The following is a 19,231-nucleotide window of genomic DNA, read 5'->3' on the forward strand; positions in this document are numbered from 1 at the left end:
TCATCCCATTGTCAGCTCCAGTATCCAGAGAGGTGAGTTTTGAAATTGGGTACTCAAAGGGAAATGAACATAAAGGAGAAGGAAAAGTGGGTAGGCTGATATGGAAAGGTCAAGAGTGAGGGACCAGATGGATAGTCCTTTCAAAGAGCCTACACCAGACTGATGGACTGGAACATCTTTCTTTCTGTTTAGTTCTTCCAACATAATGGTGAAAAACCCATAACTGACTTTCCATTTAAACACAGTTCTTCTCCCAGATGGGATTGTTTATTTTACCCTATACAGTATATTTCGGACTTCCAAAGGTTTGTTGGAATGAGAGTGGCCCCAGACACATGAACAACAGAAGGAAGCACTGAGTAGGGCCCCTGAAGCTTGAAAGTTATGTGCCTTAAAAATGGATTGATCTTTAAAAATCAATGCAGACCGAAGAATAACGAGGCGGTGTGATTTGAGAAAGATCCCCAACAAAGAACACATTGGGCCAGGCAGAGAAAGTTATGAAGCAAAGAGTCAGCAATAGAGATTAGGTGAAGGTAGAACCTTAAATATCAATGAGGCACAGCAGAATATGTACTCACACCAGCCTCGATTCAGGGTCTTGACCCAAAACATCAACAATCCATTTCCCCACAGATGCTGCTCAAACTTCTGAGTTCCATCAGCATTGTTTTATACTCTCACATGCAGCTTGTATACTTTAGATACTAATATACTCCCAGTTTTAAACATCTTATTGCACATTGCCAGCATCTCCAAATTTATTTCTTCTTATCTATGCCCAACAAAGAGGAAATGACGCAGATGAACCATGCAGGATGCAAATTAATTCAAGAAGACACATTTTGATCAAAGATTATGAGAAATTTCCTTACTTAGATGACTCCTTTTATCATTTGAAACCTTTGTTTAAGCAGAATGTAATAATGTTCGTGACAACATGAGATAAATAATTGCTTATGTAATGTTGTTTCACCATATGAGCAGCATTATCCTTCAAGTTTTCAAATTCATCATGCGTTAAATTATTCACCGGATGTTGAGGATGTAATGCGTCTGCCACAGAACAGCAGATCTGAAACCATACCTCACAATGAGTCCTCGCCCTCAGAGAAGGGAAAGGACAACAATTCCCATACAGATAAGTAAATTCACATTCAGAGAAATATTTGTGCATAATTAAAAAAAAACTTTTATTTTTCATTCACTAATTGTATGATCCCTTTATTGAAAGTTCACTTACAGATTCAAGGACACAATTTTTTTTCTCACCTTCCCTGTCTCCTGAAAGTAGGATTAGATTCCAGAAATGTTATGTGTACAAAGGATAATCAGGCTGCCCAGGACAAAAGTGAATAAATTAAGACATTCTGGAAAACTGATCATTGATAGAAAATGACCTCATGAGTAAACCTCATCATAATCTGTGCAGGTTGGTGACGATATCTCTTCCTCGCTGTTGATGAACACTGGTGCACCTCAGGGGTTTGTGCTTAGCTCACTGCTCTACTCTTTATATACCCACAATTGTGTGGCAAGGCATAGCTCAAATACCATCTATAAGTTTGCTGACAATACAACCATTGTTGGAAGCTTCTCAGATGGAGATGAGAGGGCATACAGGAGTGAGATATGCCAACAGCAACAACCTGACACTCAACGTCAATAAGACCAAAGAGCTGATTGTGGACTTCAGGAAGGGTAAGATGAAGGAACACATACCAATCCTCATAGAGGGATCAGAAATCGAGAGAGTGAGCAGTTACAAGTTCCTGGGTGTCAAGATCTCTGAAGATTTAACCTGGTCCCAACATATCGATGCAGTTATAAAGAAGGCAAGGCAGTGACTGTACTTTATTAGGAGTTTGGAGAGATTTGGTTTGTCAACAAACACACTCAAAAACTTCTATAGTTGTACTGTGGAGAGCATTCTGACAGGCTGCATCACTGTATAGTATGGAGGGGCTACTGCACAGGACCAAAAGAAGCTGCAGAGGGTTGTAAATTTAGTCTACTCCATCTTGGGCACTAGCCTACAAAGTACCCAGGACACCTTCAAGGAGTGGTGTCTTAGAAAGGCAGCATCCATTATTAAGGACCTCCAGCACCCAGGGCATGCCCTTTTCTCACTGTTACCATCAGGTAGGAGATACAGAAGCCTGAAGGCACACAATCAGCGATTCAGGAACAGTTTCTTCTCCCCTGCCATCCAATTCCTAAACGGACACTGAACCCATGAATATTGCCTCACTTTTAAAACATATATGAGTTCTGTTTTTTACACGATTTTTAATCTATTGAATATACATATACTGCAATTGATTGATTGATTGAGTTATTTATTTATTCTTCTTCTATATTATGTATTGCATTGAACTGCTGGTGCTAAGTCAACAAATTTCACAACACATGCCGGTGATAATAAACCTGATTCTGATTATTCATCTTGACTTGTAATGTTTTATATCAAAGTACTGACATAAGAAGGCAGGCTTCTGGACGACCCTTCTGGGAGTTGCTTTAAAATTCCTCTGTCTCAATCTCGTTTTTTGAAATACTTCTTAAACCAGCTACTTTCATTAAGCTTTAGGATTGTAATAGATTCATTGCTCCGTATTCTGATTTAGTGGTATCTTTCTGCACACCTGCAGAAAAAGGGATTTCCATCTTTATTAAGAAATGCTAAAAAAAAAGGTTTATTTCTTTAGGAGGTCTGGCCATAATTTCAGCTTGGGCCTGTGGTGAACTACATATACCTGTCTGGACACGCCCCCCCTGCTGACTGCTCCTGTGGCTGCTCCCACTGCTCCTGTGGCTCCTCCCACGGACCCCGGTATAAAGGCGATTGGAGACACCGCCCCAGCCTGAGTCTCCAGGACGCAGTGTGATGGTCAAGTCCTGCTTGTTCTTTCTTCTAGCCAATAAAAGCCTATATCTCGCCTCACGTCTCAGAGAGTTATTGATGGTGCATCAATGGCCCTTGGAAGATTCTCCTTCTATATTCAACGGCATGGGAACGTGGGACTCCAAGCCTGTGGCGGCCAACAATATGCCAAATCCTCTGATGGCCAGTGACACAGAAAGGTATATACAACCTTTTGTCAGAACTGTTAACCTTTGGGATCAGTAGAGATTCTGCTCTCGGAATCTTCTGGCATAATTGAACCTGGCATTTCCCTATTCCAGCCCAAGTTCTACCCCTCTAGCAGACATTGTAGCTCTGTTTCTTGTCCTAATAAAGAGAAGATCCCATTGTTCCTTAAATCTATCCAATAAAAGTTCAAAGTTCAAGGGTAAAACAATCTCTTTCAAACTTCAGTGATTAAGGAAGCTTTTTTCTTCTGCTGCTTCTTTATTCTATTTTCTTCTTTCATTAGGATATATATTCACTTTGATACTAAATTTATTTTTGAACTTTGAGAATGACTTTTTTTCCAGTTTTGTGGGATCTGAGGTGACTGATGATATCCTGATGATAAACACAGGCTCTTCAACTTCACCTTTTATACAGGGCTCCTGTATGCTTCCAAGGCAGGGACATAACATTGTACGAATAAATACCTTTCCAAATGCTCTTCCTCTAATTTTGCCCTGTGATTGGCCAAAGCCTCCTTTGAGTCAGAAGAGATGTTAAACTCTTCAAGAAGACTTTGAGCACATCTTCAAGTCATTTTCTCTGTGCTCCTGGTAATCTCTTCCTGTTAAGTAAGATAACAACTGTATAATTATATTTTCTTGTGACCAGAATTTAATCAGTTATGTAGAGATACTTGAGCAAGGATAGGTTTTTACAATCAAACTGGACTTCTGCAAGATAAGCTTGACATAAATTATATAGTTTCAACTTCATTATTTGCCTTACCTGATAAGCTCACAGATTTCTGTTTCAGAACCACATCTGTCTCAGAAAGAGAACAAAGACTTTCCAACTCAGTGGGCTTGAAGCATTTATTGAAGAATAAAGTCAAGCTAACGCTCACATTGTCTTTGGAGAAACAACATCCAAGTTTCTTTATTAGAATTTTATTCTATTGTATGTTGCCTTGATTTTTTTCATTATATCTTTATGAATAAACCGTAGGTCAACTGTCATACAGAAATGTCTTTTTCCCTGCAAAGAGTGGTCAGTGAAATCCCAGAATGGCTATATGTAAGACCATAAGACAGAAAAGCAGAATTAGGCCATTTGGCCCATCAAGTCTGTTCTACCATTCGATCATGCTAACTTATTTTCCCACTCAACACATAATTTCCTGCCATCTCCCTGTAATCTTTGATGCCCTTATTAATTAACCTCTACTATAAATGTACCCAATGACCTAGCCTCCACAGCCAACTGTAGCAATAAATTCCATAGATTCACCACCCTCCTCCCAAATTCCTCCTCATCTCTGTTCTGAAGTGATATTTTTCTTTGCTGATTTAGTACTCTCTGGTCCTAGACTTTCCAGTCTTGGAAGCATCCTTTGTGTGTCCACTTTTTCTGGGCCTTTCAATATTCAGTAGGTTGAATGTTTCAATGACATCCTACTTCATTCTTCTAAACTCTAGTGAGTATACAGAGCCATCAACCAGTCCTCACATTAATCCTTTCATTCCTGGGATCAATCTTGTAAACCTCTTCTCGACCCCTCCAATGCCAGAATATCCTTTCTTAGATATGGGGCCCAAAACAGCTTACAATATTCCAAGTGTGACCTGACCAATGACTCATAAAATCTCAGCATTATATCCTTGCTTCTATAGTCTAGTCCTCTTGAAACGAATGCTAACATTGCTTTGCCTTCCTTACTACCAACACAATCTACAAAGTAACCTTTAGGGAATTCTGCACTGTAACTCCCAAGTCCTTTTGTACCTCAAATTTCTAAATTCACTCCCAGTTAGAAAACAGTGTACACATTTATTCCTTCTGTCAAAGTGCTTGACCATACATTTATCTGCACCGTCTTCCATCTGAAATTTCTTTGCCTATTCTCCTAATCTGTTAAAGTCCTTCTGCAGATTCCCTGCTTCTTCAGCATTACTTGCCCTCCATCTATCTTTATATCATCTGAAAACCGGCTCACAAAACCATCATCCAGACCATTCACAAACAATGTGAAAAGCAGCAGACCCAACACCAACCCATGCGGAACACCACTAGTCACCAGCAGCCAACCAGAAAATATAACCTTTTATTCCTATTCTTTGCCTTCTGTGAGTCAGCTAGTCTTCTGTCCATGTTCATGTATCCCCATGGTCTCTTAGCTTGTTTAGCAGCCTCATTTGCGGCATCTTGTTGGTTATGAAAGAGGAATCTATAAAGCTGGAATGGAGCAATTCTGATGTGGGTCTCACATGCAGAATTAACTCAAAGTCACGGAGTCATACTGCACAGAAACAGGTCCTTCTGTTCAAACAGTTCTTAACAGCCCAACAAGCATATATCAATCCTGTTTAATTCTACCACAATCCCATTAGCTCCCCCTGTTTTCCACCACTCACTAATACTCAAAGGGCAATTAATTTAGCAATCCATAAGACCACAAGAACATAAGACATAGGAACAGAAATTAGGCCATTTGGCCCATCGAGTCTGCTCAGCTATTCAATCATGGCTGATCCTATATTTTTCTTCTCCTCAACCTTATTTCTTGGCCTTCTCACTGCAACCTTTGATGCCATGTCCAATCAAGAACCTATCAATCTCTGCCTTAAATACACCCAACAACCTGGCCTCCACAGCTGCATGTGGCAGCAAACTCCACAAGTTCACCACCCTCTGGCTAAAGAAATTTCTTTGCATCTCTGTTTTAAATGGACGTCTCTCTATCCTGAGACTGTGCCCTCTTGTCCTAGACTTTCCCACCATGGGAAACATCCTTTCCACATCTACTCTGACTAGGCCTTTCAACATTTGAAATGTTTCAATGAGACTCCCCAACCGCACCCTTCTAAATTCCAGTGAGTACAGACCCAGAGCCATCAAACGTTCCTTGTATGATAACCCTTTCATTCCTGGAATCATCCTTGTGAACCTCCTCTGGACCCTCTCCAATGCCAGTACATCTTTTCTAAGATGAGGAGCCCAAAACTGTTCACAATACTCAAGGTGAGGCCTCACCAGAGCCTTATAAAGTCTCAGCATCACATCCCTGTTCTTGTATCCTAGACTTCTTGAAATGAATGCTAAGATTGCATTTGCCTTCCTCACCACTGACTCAGCCTGCAAGTTAACCTTCAGGGTGTTCTGCACAAGGACACTCAAGTCTCCTTGCATCTCAGATGTTTGGGATTTTCTCCCCATTTAGAAAATAGTCCGCACATTTGTTTCTACTACCAAAGTGCATGATCGTGCATTTTCCAACATTATATTCCATTTGCCACTTTCTTGCCCATTCTCCTAATCTGTCTAAATCCTTCTGCATCCTACCTGTTTCCTCAACACTACCTGCCCCTCCACCAATCTTTGTATCATCTGCAAACTTGGCAACAAAGCAATCTATTTCATCATCTAAATCATTTATATACGACCTAAAAAGAAGTGGTCCCAACACCAACCCTGTGGAACACCACTAGTCACTGGCAGCCAACCAGAAAAGGATCCTTGTATTACCACTCACTGCCTCCTTCCAATCAGCCAATGCTCTAACCGTGTTAGTAACTTTCTTGTAATACTATTAACTTCGTAAAAGCCTTGTGTGTGGCACTTGTCAAAGGCTTTCTGAAAGTCCAAATATACAACATCCACGGCATCCTCTTTATCTATCCTGCTTGTAAACTCCTCAAAGAATTCCAACAGGTTTTTCAGGCAAGATTTTTCCTTAAGGAAACCGTGCTGACTTTGTACTATCTTGTCCAGTATCTCCAAGCAATCCATCACCTCATCCTTAACAATTGACATCTTCCCAACCACTGAAATCAGGCCAACTGGTCTATAATTTCTTTTCTGCTGCCTTGCTCCTTTCTTAAGGAGTGGAGTAACATTTGAAATTTTCTAGTCCTCTGGCACCATGCCAGAGTCCAAGGATTTTTGAAAGATCATTTCTAATGCCACCACAATCTCTAATGCTACCTCTTTCAGAAGCCTAGGGTGCAGTTCCTCTGGTCTGGGTGATGTATGTACCTTTAGGTTTTTCAGTTTTCTGAGCACCTTTTCCCTTGTAACAGTAACTGTACCCACTTCTCTTCCTACCCACAGTACAACATCTGGCACAGTGCTAGTGAATTGAATTGACTTTATTTCTTACATCTTACACATATATAAGGAGTAAAAATCTTTACATTACATCTCTCTCTAAATGTGCAATCATAGTAATTTATAATAATTTATAATAAATAGAACAGTCAGTGTAACATAGAATACACACAAATCAGTGTGAGTTAATCAGTCTGATGGCCTGGTGGAAGAAGCTGTCCTGGAGCCTATTAATCCTGGCTTTTATACTGCGGTACCGTTTCCTGGATGGCAGCAGCTGGAACAGTTTGTGGTTGGGATGACTCTGGTCCTCAATGATCCTTCAAGCCCTTTTTACACACCTGTCTATGTAAATGTCCTGAATAGTGGGAAGTTCACATCTACAGATGTGCTGGGCTGTCCACACCACTCTCTGCAGAGTCCTGCGATTGAGGGAAGCACAGTTGCCATACCAGGCAGTGATGCAGCCAGTCAGGATGCTCTCAATTGTGCCCCTGAAGAAAGTTCTTAGTATTTGGGGGCCCATACCAAACTTCCTCATCCATCTGAGGTGAAAGGGGTGCTGTTGTGCCTTTTTCACCACACAGACCACATGGGGTCCTTGGTAATGTGGATGCCAAGGAACCTGAAGCTGTTCCCCCTCTCAACCTAGATCCATTGATGTCAATAGGGGTTAGCCCATCTCCATTCCTCCTGTAATCCTCAACCAGCTCTTTTGTTTTTGCGACATTGAGGGAGAGGTTGTTTTCTTGACACCACCGTGTCAGAGAGATGAATTCTTCCCTGTAGGCCTCCTGGTTCTTGTTTGAGATTAGACCAATCAATGCAGCATTGTTGGTAAATTTAATTAGCAGATTAGAGCTGTGTGTATACAGGGAGTAAAAGAGGGGACTTAGTACGCAGCTCCGAGGGGCTCTTGTGTTGAGAGTCAGAGGGGTGGAGGTGAGGGGGCCCACTCTTACCACCTGCGGGTGATCTGACAGGAAGTCCAGGATCAAGCTGCACAAGGCAGGGTGAAGCCCGAGGTCTCTGAGCTTCCTGTCGAGCCTGGACGGAATTATGGTGTTGAATGCTGAACTGTCATCCAAGAATAGCATTCTCGCATAAGCTTCCTTCTTCTTCAGATGTGTAAGGGTGGATTGTAGTGCAGTGGCTACTGCATCGTCTGTCGATCGGTTGTGTTGGTAGGTGAATTGTAGGGGGTCGAGGGTGGGTGGTAGCATGTTGCAGATGTAGTCCTTGACCAGCCTCTCAAAGCATTAGCTTATTAGTGGGGTGAGTGCGACAGGACGCCAGTCATTCAGGTATGTTATCTTGGTCTTTTTAGGTTCAGGGACAATGGTGGATAATTTGAAACAGGAGGACACTCTACACTGGGAGAGGGAGAAACTGTCTGTAAATACACCTGCCAGTTGTGCTGCCCACATCCTGAGTATTTGCCCTGGGATGCCGTCCAGTCCCACAGCCTTGTGACTGTCCACTCGTTGGAAACTCCTAAGTACCTCAGCCTCAGAGATGACCAGGTTGCAGGTTGTGGTTGTGGCTTGCCTCAGAGGCTCAGAGTTAGCGACATCAAACTGAGCGTAAAAGCGATTGAGCTCATCTGGGAGAGAGGCTGCGATGTTGGCAGCACTACAACGTTTGGCTTTGAAGTCTGCGATGGTATGCAGCCCTTGCCACAAGTCACGTGTGCTATTCATTGTGAATCTTGACTCAGTCTTGTCTGTGTATTGTTGTTTCACAGCCTTGTTAGCTTTGCGTAGATCGTAGCGGCTTTTCTTGAACTCCTGCTAATCACCGGCAATGTAAGCTTTATGTCGTGTGGGAAGTGCTGCTCACACGGAGCTATTGAACCAGGTTTCTGGTTCGGGAAGACCCTAACCGACTTCTGGGGGACAACATCATCGGTGCACATCCGGATGAAGCACATGGTTCCGATCAGTGAACTCGGAGACATCCTCATCATGGAAGACATTCCAGTCGATGTCATTGAAGCAGTCCTGCAGCATGGAGGCTGATTGGTCGGACCAACAGTGGACAGTTTTATCTACGGCCGTCTCTTGTTTCAGCTTCTGCCTGTACGTCATCAAAAGCAGGATCGAAGAGTGATCTGATTTTCCAAAAGCTGGGCAACGGAGAGCTTTGTAAGCATTGTAGAAGGGAATGTAACAGTGGTCAAGTGTGTTATCTCCATGAGTGCCTACCTAGATGTGCTGACAAAACTTTGGAGAGACTTTTGTCAGCAATGCTTGTTTAAAGTCACCGGCGACAATGAAGACAGCCTCTGGGTGTGCAGTCTCCAGCATACTGATGGTCTGGTACAGTTCCCAGAGAGCCAGGTCAGTATCAGACTGCGGTGGAATGTACACCACTGTGATGATAGCTGCCACGAAAACCATGATAACAGCTGTGATGATAACTCCCTTGGCAGCCAGTAGGTTCTTGCACAGTGAAGACTGATGCAAAGTTCTCATTTAGTTCATCTGCCATCTCTTTGTCAACGTTATTATTTCTCCTGCCTCATTTCTCGTGGTCCTATATCCACTCTCATCTCTCTTTTATTTTTTACGTACTTGAAAAAGCTTTTACTGTCCACCTTGATATTATTTGCTAGCTTGCTTTCATATTTTATCCTTTGTTACGACTGTGCCACAACTCTGAGGGGCCAAAGGGTACAAAGTCGCCCCCTCCTTTTTGAGAATCGTAAGATCGCTATTAATTCGGGTCTGGGACCCAGGAAATGAGAGAGAGATATGCAGAATCCACAAGGGTTTGGAATGTGTGTCCTGTCAGTGATACAAAGCCACAGATAACGGCCATTGTCTCTTGGAGATGGAATTATATATTGAGTACTGTACTATTCATTGAAGCCCTCAGGGAATGACCAGAGTGGCTGGTTGAGGGATTGCATCATCCCAACCTGATTGACATCTGAGACCCCGTGAGTAAGGATAAAAGAGGGTCTGGGGAACAACCCCTTCAGACACACCAGGAGAAACGTATGAGACTTGAGGCTTGTGTGTGTGTCCATCCGTGCCCGGATGACAAGTCTTCCATGGAACGGCCTCGCTAAAGGACGAATATGGATCAAGTGCGGATAAAGGAAAGTTGGCAAGTTTCTATTCTCAAAACCTCTCTCTCTCTCCAACCATTGAAAACCCAGCGGTCCCCAAAGGCTGAAGCCTGTATGAACTGAGTGATTTTTATATTTCCATCGGACAATAAATTATCCCCTAGACAACGATAGAGCTATTTCTTATTGATAATTATGATACTCGCACTTTTAGATTTAGTATTGAACACGTATGTTATCTGTATGTTTGAATTGATATTATTTTTGTGTATTTTTATCAATAAATACTGTTAAAAATAGTACCGTCAGACTTCAACGGACCTCTCTATCTTTGCTGGTAAGTGACCCAGTTACGGGGTTCGTAACACCTTCTAATGATTCTTTTAGTTGCTCTCTGTTGGTTTTTTAAAACTTCCCAATCCTCGATTGTCCCAATAATTTTTGCTTTGTTGTATGCCCTTTCTTTTGTTTTTACGTTAGCTTTGACTTCCTTTGTCAGCCACGGTTGTACTATTTTGCCATTTGAACATTTCTTCAGTTTTGGAGTACACCTTCCTCACTTTACCCAGAAAATCCAAATGTCTTTGGGATGTAGGGGGAAACTTGAGCTGCAGGGGGAGAACGTGCAGACTCCTCAGAGGAAGCATTTGAGATCAGATTGAACCCAGTTTGCTGGGACTGTAAAACAGCAGCTCTATTGGCTACTGTTCTGCCCTAACTTGTACGCTTTTAATCCTAAATATCACATATTTTGTTTGTACAAAGCAGTTTTTGTCATATGCACTTTTTTTTGCATATCAAGTCAAAAAATCAATTCAATAGGGCCTTGCTATAACCAGGCTGGGAAAGAAATGTTGGGAATATGAATTACAGACTTATAATGTGCCTTTTTAAAGCATCTTTACTGTCGGGAAGCTGTGGAAAAACGAACAGAAGATTGCCCAAGGTTCAGGGCACTGAGATTGTGATCTAACTTTGGTGGTTTACTTCTGTTTTGCCCTGTGCACCCGCCAAAATGAAAGTGCATCGAAATAGTAACGTTGCATTCAAGTAGGGGCACCGTTTCTCGAAAAGCGATGAGTTTCAGTAGTTGTAATCTAACTGAGATTGGCATACCTCATTAACCCACAAATGCCACTTCCTTAGATTGGTAATGCCCAGTTATAGTCATAGAAAGATGTGTGTAACCCAATCACAACTGTATATCTTATCAGTTTCCAGTTTACAGATGTGATGGTGTTATTTACTCCAAATATCTCTTCATTCTGCTTTATTTCCATATTGATTTGTTACCATCACCTTCTCCAAATTCTGTTTATTTTTAAATGAGCGGAAAATCAAACACAAGAGCATGTGTGAAAACTTGATTCTAAACTTACCGAACTTGCATGTAATGATACATAAAAGTAGAGTGGGGTTTGATGAGGAATTAGTGGGTAAAATCTGAAGAACTATTTCCAAACTCATTTACTGCCATAAGACCAGGGCTTGGTGTCTTCAGTGCCTCTGGTTTATCATTCAAGCTTCACTAAAGAGAAAATTAAGAGAAAGCTCTGTCTTGACAAAATATCCCAGCAAAGAGAAACACAGGAGATTCTGCAGTTGCTGGAAATCCAGAGCACCACATACAGAGAATGCTGGAAGAACTCAACAGGTCAGGTTAAATTTATGGAAAGGAATAAACAGTCAATGTTTCGGGCTGAGAGTTCTGATGAGGGTCTAGGCCTGAAATGTCAACTTTTTATTCCTCTCCGTGGATACTACCTGACTTGCTGAGTTTCTCCAGCAGTTTTGGTATGTTGTTCAGCAAGGAGCAAGACTGATGTAAACTGTGTTGTGGTAATAACAAAAATATTAAACATTAAATATTGTATCTCTTCCATTTACAATATACTGCCTAACTTGTAGAGTGTTCCCAGAACTTTTGTTTTATTAAAGGAAAATCAAATTGCTTTTTTTGATTTTCTTTTGAATGCAGCAATATCCTTAGTAGATCCTACAATAATGAAGGAGGGAAGTTGGAAATGATGATGTTTTTGAAGAAAGCATCCAAAATGGACCAATCGCAGTGTGTGGTTTCCTTTAAACCTCAAGGTATCTTCCTGTTATTTTGTATAATGTTGAGTTCTTCCATCATATCAGATCTTGCTTATCTGAGGTTTCAACATTTTGTTGATGAACAAGAACACAAGAAAATAGGAGAAGGAGTAGACTATCAGGCCCTCAAACCTGTATGACTTATCCATGCTGCCTTTTATTTTTCTGAGACAGTTCCTCACAGAACTTAATTCCTCAATCTTTCTAATACTTTTCTATCTCCACCTTAAATATACCTGATGATCCTGCCTCTACCACCCTCATAGGCCAAAAATTCCAAAGGTTCACTACCCTCGGAGAAAAGAAATTTCTGCCTATCTGTTTTAAATGACTGGCCGCTTATCTTGTTGTTATGTCACCTCGTGTGTGACTCTCCCGCAAATGAAAGCATTTCAATATTTACACTGTCAAGCACCACATTCTTCTGAACTTAGAACAACACAATCTACTCACCCCAGGAATTAACCAGACAAATCTCCAATGGACTATCTATTGTTATGAATTTACCACAGCTCTGAGGGGCCGAAGGGTGCAGGGTAGCCCCCTCCTTTGTGAGAATCACAAGATCACTATTGATTTGGGTCAGGAGACCCAGGAAATCAGAGAGAGACGTGCGGAATGTCTTGTTCCCCCCCTCGGCGATATAAAGCTACCGGAAACGGCCATTGTCTCTTGGAGACGAACTTGTGTATTACAATACTGTGCTACGTGGAAGCCCTCAGGTAAAGTGGGCTGGTTGAGGGAGGGATTGCATCACCCTCAACCTGATTGACATCTGAGACCCTGTGAGTCAGGATAAAAGAGGGTCTGTGGGAACAGCCCCTCAGACGCACCAGAAGAAACGCTAACGCTCCCATAATAGCAGAAGCCAGTGGGGAGGCCACGTGCGTTCAGTCCCATTTGCCCTGGAACCGCTGCCCTTACCATGGAAAAACGGCTTTTAGCTAACAACGGGGAAACCAACTCCCAATGTCTCGAAGGATTGACATCATAAAAGGACTGAGCAAGTTTTAAACCCATCTTTCTCTCAAACCAAAACGCTGCAGCTTGAACAAACTAACAGTGACTTTTATATTTCCATCGGACAATACATTATCCCCTAGACAACGATAGAGCTATTTCTTATTGATTATTATTATACCCGCGCGTTTAGATTTAGTATTGACGACGTATATTATCTGTATGTTTGCATTGATATTATTTTGTGTATTTTTATCAATAAATACTGTTAAAATAGTACCATCAGACTTCAATGGACCTCTCTATCTTTGCTGGTAAGTGACCCAGTTACAGGGTTCGTAACACTACCTCCATGCTACTTTATCCTATATCATGTAAGGGTATTAAAACTGTCACAATATTCTAGGCATGGCCTCACCAACAACCTTTGCAATATTTTCAATGTTTTCCTATTCTTAAACTCCAATCCCTTTTCAATAATGGCCAGCATGCTATTTACCTTCTTAATGCTATATTGGACCTGCTGGACACTTCTTGTGACTTATGCACCAGAATATCTGGAGCACTCATTTGCAGTTATCTAATCCACCTTTGGATTGTATGACCTCACATTTCCCCATGTTAAACTCCATTTTCCCATCTTTTGCCCAATCTCATGTTCTATCTATATCCCTCTACAGCATCACTATGTCCTACCATCTATTTTCCTATTGTCTGCAAACTTCATTCCCTTCTCTGGTCATTAGAAAATGGTAAATGGGCCCCAGTAGTAATATTTTACCAGCCTGAAACTTGATAAGTAGTTTTAAACCATGACTTGATAAGAATCATACAGTCATAAATGTAGGTGAATAGTTCACTGCCTGAACACATTGGTTTTTTTCAAGTCAACAGTTCAAATTACTCAAACAGAACATGAGCAGTTTAGAATAGAAACTTTGAGATTAGTTGATCTTTGTCTGTTACTCTGGTTTGTGGTTAAGCAAATTGCACGTAAATAAATACATTGAACATACAAATCTTACAGATGATGTTAGTGTGATATTCTTCTCCTCAGAGCAAGAACTACTCATGTTTTCTTACACCATGAAAGAAGGCTATTCGGCCCCTCAAGTCTATGGCAACTCTCAGAGAAATTCTTCATCCCTGTTTCCTCCACTATTTCTCATACATGCCATCATTTACCACTTCATTGGCCAAATACCCACACATTAGGGGATGTGCTGGTTGGTTAAAGTGTACAATTAATGCACTAGCATTGTGCTGTAGGTTTTCTATGTTTCTATGTGTTTGGTATGGGGTAGGAAATTGGAACATGGAGATTCATGGGACTGTACAAACTCATAACCCAAGGTCTGGATTTGTCCTGCATCACCAGAGCTCTCTTTTGTTTCTCCAAAGTAAGTTGTCCAACATGAATTTTCTTCTTTTTTGCTTGGCATTGTCTAACAATATTACATTTTTAGCTCAGTTTTTGTCTTCAACCTTGAGGAAGAGTGTTAGACATGGTGCAGTTATTTGCATACTTAATGTGAAAAAGAGTTGACCTGACATACTGAGAGTGGATAATTACTCACCAACTTGCCAATACTTTTCTCATTTTGACTAATTTTGAACTTACTTGTAACCTTTCACATTTCAACTACCACGTTGATTTATACTACTTCTGGTTTTAATTACCCTCCTTTGCAGTTCTGGCATGAAGAAGCTTGAGCTGCTTCTTGTGTCTTCTCAGCCATGATCAGGTGGATCTCCTGCTCCAGGAAAATCACCCCCAGATACACAATATATTTGTCAGCTCTTCTAACTGCCATGTTTGAGATTAGGAACTATTGGTGTAAAACAGCTCAGGAATATAAAGTAAAGAAGAGCAAATTTCCCTTGGCATTGTGTCTGAGTTGGCTATTGCTTTTCTTACAAGTTGCTTCAATGTGAAGTGAAAAAACTATTCATCGATGCCAGAAGAAGAGGATGAGAGTGTGCTTTTGAGAATATACTGGACTTATCCAAACCAAAAGCCGTGGATGAACAAGGAGATTTGTAGTCTGCTGGAGGCTATATCTGTGGCATTCAGGACTGGTGACCCAGAACTATACAAGAAGTCCAGGTATTATCTATGGTAAATCATTTAAATAGGGAAAAATAGTATTTTGAGTCCATTTGCATGAAATGCTGTTGTGGGAAAGCAGCTTCCCTCATTGGGGACCCCCACCACCCAGGATGTGTTCTCGTCTCACTGCTGCCATCGTTTTGAAGGTATAGGTGCCTCAGGACTCACCACCAGGCTCAGGGACAGTTACTATCCCTCAACCATCAGGCTGTTGAACAAAGGGGAGAACTTCACTCAACTTGCCCCGACATTGAAATGTTCCCACAACCAATGGACTCTTCATCTCATGTTCTTATTATGTAATTATTTATATTATTGTTTGCTCCTTTTGCATTTACACAGTTTGTTGTCTTCTGCACTCTGGTTGAAAACCCTAGTTTGGTAGCCATTCATTGATCCTGTTATAGTTACTATTCTATAAATTTATTGAGTATGATCTAAAGAAAATGATTTCTCAGGGTTGTATATGGTGACATATACTATTTGTATTTTGTTGATAAAATTTACTTCGAACTTTTAGCTTTGAGTAGCAATTATTTCATTCTCCTTTATACTTGTGTGCTGGAAATTACATTAAACAATCTTAAATCTTGAATCTTGGCACAGTCCTTGAATAGTAAAGCAGGCTTAAGCTAAAGGACTGAAGCCATTCTGGCATTAGCTGAAGGGCTTAAGTTTATCAAACCCCCTACAAGAGAACCCCCAAGGACATCACTCTGTGGCTTGATATTCTTTGTTTAACTTTTGTCTCTTGGAAACACTTCTCCACCCACCAACTCACTTCTGAAAAGTATTTCCTCAATATTAGGCTGGGAATTTCCACAAAAAGGAGAAAGCTATTTTTACATTACTGATCCAAAGTTACGGTAAAGTTAGAGCTTTGGCTGCATATTGCAAAATTGGACTGTAACCTGCACATGACTTGTCATAATAAACGGTCTGCTAAATTTCCTGTTGGGATTTTTCAGAAGGAAGATGAGTCATTATTGCTTTTAAAGTGAGAGCCCAAATATATGACCTCTTGGTCTTTTTCATGAATTAAACAAATGAAATACATGAATATTCCTGACCATTTATTGGAAATATTGGGAAGGGATAGCTTTTATTAAGTAAAAGAGCCAATTTTAGTTTGGAGTAATGCAGACTCCATGTTGCATTCATCGCAAAATAAATTGTTTAAATGCATATATGCCCTTGATGTTTATGGGACACATTTTAAATATTCTGTATAGGCAAAGAAATGTTAATCAATATTTATGGGTACATTATACAAATTCTGTACAGGAAAAGAGACTTAATTCAGTATTTGACTTAATTAACAATGTTAATCACCATTATTCTTAATTTTTAAATATGTGTAATGAACCACTGATATAAGACCAACTGTCTTCTGCTAGTGAAATTCACATCACTGCACTTTTTAAACCGATTCGGTTACCACTAGTAGTTTAGTTCATGCAGATTCTTAACACTAAATCAAATAAACTTTAAAGCAGAAACTGAAATTTCTGCTTCTGATGAAGTACCTTCAGCCTGAAACATTAACTCTGTTTTGCGTTCCACAGGTGCTGATGGGTCTCCTTGGTGTTTCCAGTGACATCTGGCCTCCAGCATCCGCCGAAAGCCAAATGCTGCTTTCATGTTAATTCAGTTGGTATTTGGTAAGTGCAGCTTTGGATGGGTTGGGAGAACTTTGAGGGATAATGCTAAGATTTCTCTGGTAGGAACACTTCTGTGGTCTTGTAGAAGTGACTGCAGCCTTTCCTTTGCTGAGGAGTATCGGAATTCATGGATGCTTTTTTTTCTGCATTCTTGTTTTCACTCCTGTAGTACATACACTGAAGCAGAAGCCAGTACCAATGAAGTCTTGGGGGAGGCGAACAATAAAAACACAAGAGATTCTGCAGATGCTGGAAATTAGAGCAACACACATAAATTGCTGGAGAAACTCAGCAGGTCAGGCAGCATTTATGGAGAGGAATAAACAGTCAATATTTCAAGCCAAGATACTTTAAGTTATTTTTAATTCATGAGCAGGATCCTTCTGGAATTATTCAGCTTTAGGATCCGTTTGCAAGACCTGGAGGTATGATTCGCAACTTTGGGAGTGGGAGGACAGGGGGGTTCATAGTGTTGCAGACAGCAAGGGAGGTTGTCTAAGGTTACATTAGGTTATGGATCAGATGAAAAGTTGGTCAGAGCATTAGCAGATGGAACTTAGTCCAGGCAAGTGCAAGGTGATGCATTCTAACCTCCGTAGTATCCAAGATATATTCAAGGAGCAGGCGGGTCAGAAAGACAGCGTCCATAATTAAGGATCCCCATCACCCAGGACATGCCCTCTTCTCACTGTCACCATCAGGACGGAGGTACAGAAGCCTGAAGGCACACACTCAGTGATTCAGGAACATCTTCTTCCCCTCCGCCATACAGTTCCTAAATGGACATTGAACCCATGAACACTACCTCAGTAATTTTTTCTATTTTTGCACTATTTTTAATTTAACAATTTTATATATATATAGTAATTGATTGATTTTTATATTTATCATATATTGAGTTGTATTGCTACTGCTGCTACGTTAACAAATTTCAGTACATATACCTGTGATGTTAAACCTGACCCTGATTCTGATTCTGTTTCTAGGAGTCAAATTGGCAACACAAGTACAGTAGATAGAGTTTTGAATAAGACCTATGGCAGTCTTGCCATCACAGGTCAGGGATAGAATATAAGAGTTGAGATCTTATAAGTTGAGAGTTATGATGCAAATTTATAAAGCACTGGGCAGGCTTCATTTGGAAGGATATGATTTGGTTGGAGAGAGTACTCAGGAGATTCACCACGATGTTTCCTAGATTGGAGGACTTCTGTTACGGGAAGAGCTTGTATAGATGAGGGATTGTTTCCCAGGAGTGAAAGAGGCTGAGGAGTAACCTGATTGAGGTACATTAATTTTAGAAGACATGGGTCAGATAGAAGATCAGGTCTTTTCCCGGTGGTAAGGGTATTAAAAAGAGGGCAGGGGTTTAAGGTGAGTGGAAGGGACTTTAAAGGGGACATGAGGGTAAAAGCTTTTTTTCTTACAGAGAGTAATTGATACCTGGAACTTGCTGTCAGAACCGGTGATAGAGTCAGGGACATTCACAGATCTTAAGTGGCAGGATGGGCAAAAGGTTCACCATGAATATAGTTGGCTGAAAGGCTTGTTTCTGTGCTCTATAGATCTATGATTCTATAACATGTGATTATTTGTAACAGTCCTTTTAGCTAATTGAAACTGAATTGGAAGCAATTTGAGGTTAGTTTCAGAATCTTTTTTTTATTGGATTTTCAAATGGTTACAGAAGGGAAAAAAATATCAACCCTTCCCCCCTCCCCTTAACCCCTCCCCCCTAACATATCCCTGTAGAAAGAGAGAAAAAAAAGAGAAGAAAAAAGAAAGAAAGAAAGAGTGCCTGGATATCGGAAGATCCCCACATGCTCCATGGAGTTCATAATAGCTTTAATATATATATTTATTTCTTTCCCCAAATAACCAATAATTTTATCTTCAGAGCACTTATATATTTAATCCTTTCTTTTGTAAATAAGGGTGCCAAATTTTCAGAAATATTTCATATTTATCTCTTAAATTATAAGTAATTTTTTCAAGTGGAAAGCAGCTGAAAATTTCATTCTTCCAACGATCTATACTTAAGTATGAATCCGATTTCCAAGTAACTGCAATAGCCTTTTTGGCTACTGCCAATGCAATTTTTATGAATTCTTTCTGATATTTATTCAGTTTAGATTTTGGTTTTATCCCTT

The sequence above is a fragment of the Hypanus sabinus genome, chromosome 11, assembly GCF_030144855.1.
Source record: "Hypanus sabinus isolate sHypSab1 chromosome 11, sHypSab1.hap1, whole genome shotgun sequence".
NCBI lineage: Eukaryota > Metazoa > Chordata > Chondrichthyes > Myliobatiformes > Dasyatidae > Hypanus > Hypanus sabinus.